General features: G+C 47.3%; 1 pseudogene; it reads right to left on the bottom strand.

Annotated features, from left to right (window-relative positions):
- Positions 1 to 281: 281 nt before the first annotated feature.
- Positions 282 to 1,714, bottom strand: LOC128568573 (vasculin-like protein 1; annotated as a pseudogene).
- Positions 1,715 to 1,944: the final 230 nt, after the last annotated feature.

Genomic DNA, 1,944 nt, shown 5'->3' with positions numbered 1-1,944 from the left:
TTCTCCCCACTGCCAATTTCCACCCGTGCACTGCCCCCATATACACTCTGTGTGTGTGTGTGTGTGTGTGTGTATTTTAAAAATCTTTCCCACCACACAAACTTCTCTATAAAGAAGATAACAGAAAAGAACACAAAAGCTAAACAAGCCAATCTCTCTCTTTGGGATATGACTATTTCTCTTGTGCATGAAGTATTAACATAAAGGAAAAGAACGATTTCTTTTGTCTACTCCCTGAACAGCGTTTACTGGGTCAGATTTTACTGTGAGCATTTATATGCCTATTTCTGGGCATCGTCATCTGATGTTTCGCTGCTACTGGTTTCTGTGTCTGAATCCTCAAACTCTGCTTTACAAGAGCTTCTCCAAGGGGAGAACAGGCTGCAATAGTGGCTCTGCAAGAAGCCATTCTTTCCAAAGCCATTTCTTCTCAGCTGCTCTGTCTTCGTGTGGAATTCTTGGAGCTCATCCTCTGTGAGGAGAAGGCAATTCTCATCATTTTCAGGATATTCCTGCCATCCCATTGCTTTCAATAACCTGTGCTCTGCTTCCAGAGAGGGTGAGAGAACCGCCCCTTCTTCCAGTATGGGGAGAGCAGACCATTCTGGCGACAGCCTTCCTCTCCACTTTGCTTTGGTTCAGGTGTGCTGTCATGCTCCAAATCCTCCAGCTTATCACAGTCTCTGTTCTCTGAGAAATCTCCATTCCAGCCATCCTTCAGTGTCTTCAGGAATTCACTCTTCCTGTCAGTGGTTCAACAGGTCAACTTGGTCAGACGATAAAGAAGAGCTGATCTCTATTGGAGGGGTGGTGCTGGAAGGACTATCTTTGGGAGAACTCAGACCTGCACCAGCAGTCAGTAGCACTGGTTTAGTGACAGAGACTGGACTGGCAAAAGCACACTCCAGGCTAGGGGAAAGGGATCCTGATTTGTGTTCCATTCTCTTAGCTTTCCATGCACTGGGCTTAGAAAGAGGTGGTACAGGCTTAGGAACCAGGTTCTAGACACTTGGAAATATGGATAATGATTTGTTCCCATTTGCATGGTGAGATCCTGGTGAGGTGAATGCAGCAGAGAAGGCAGCAGCAGGGTCCTCTTTGGAAACTTTTCTGATAACTAGCATTTTGGAGGGTTGCTTGGCCCGAGGTGGGTTTTCCCACACTTGAGAAAGGGTCCCAAAAGGTCTGCATGGCTGATTCTGTTTGCCAGCTTCTGGATTCAAAGCAGGAATGTCTTCTTCAAACTGCAACTTTCCCACCTTGTCTTCTTTCTTTTCTTCCCTATTCTCCCTAGGTGGTCTTTCCTGAAAGGAGCAGCCTTTCCGAGAATGGAAGCTGCCATTCCCATGGTGATGGTTCCCCACGCCACCTCCACTAGGCTGGCTCATGCAATTGTGACCTCAGGAAGAGCCATGCCAACCAGGGGCTTCCAAGAAAGGTTCCCTGGGATTCCAGCAGATGCTCCCTTTGAGACACCAGAGTCCACAGAATCATGGCAGAACAAGGAAGGCTGGTGCCAGGAATCTCCTGTAGTTCATAGGGATCGGTTGTTAAAAAAGCCCTCACATGAATTAGGTCGACGGCGGCTCACTCCAGATCTACCATCTCCTCAGGATAGGTGCTGTCTGTGTTTTTCAAAGGTGGCAGTAGGGGGCTTAGCTGACTGTGGTGTTGAGAAATTTAGCCAAGCAGGAACAAAATCATGCTGTGCAATTTAGCTCCCGTGTCCCTTTTCCAATAAGGTGAGGCATCCAATGTCATGTCCACGATCCCAGAGTATAACCTCATGGTCCTGTTTCCTGAACTCCTTGAGTGTGCCAGTTGGATTTTCCATGAGGTTTCCTTGTTAAACGTGTGCTTTAAGTAACCTAGCCAGCAGCACAACTTAAGATGAAACACAAAGAAGCCAGCCTCCGTGTGGTTCACTTTCTCAGTCCCTCAGTC

This window comes from Nycticebus coucang, chromosome 17, assembly GCF_027406575.1.
Source record: "Nycticebus coucang isolate mNycCou1 chromosome 17, mNycCou1.pri, whole genome shotgun sequence".
NCBI classification, from domain to species: Eukaryota; Metazoa; Chordata; class Mammalia; order Primates; family Lorisidae; genus Nycticebus; species Nycticebus coucang.
The sequence above is the reverse complement of the archived record's forward strand: the minus strand, read 5'-3'. Positions and strand labels throughout refer to the sequence as shown.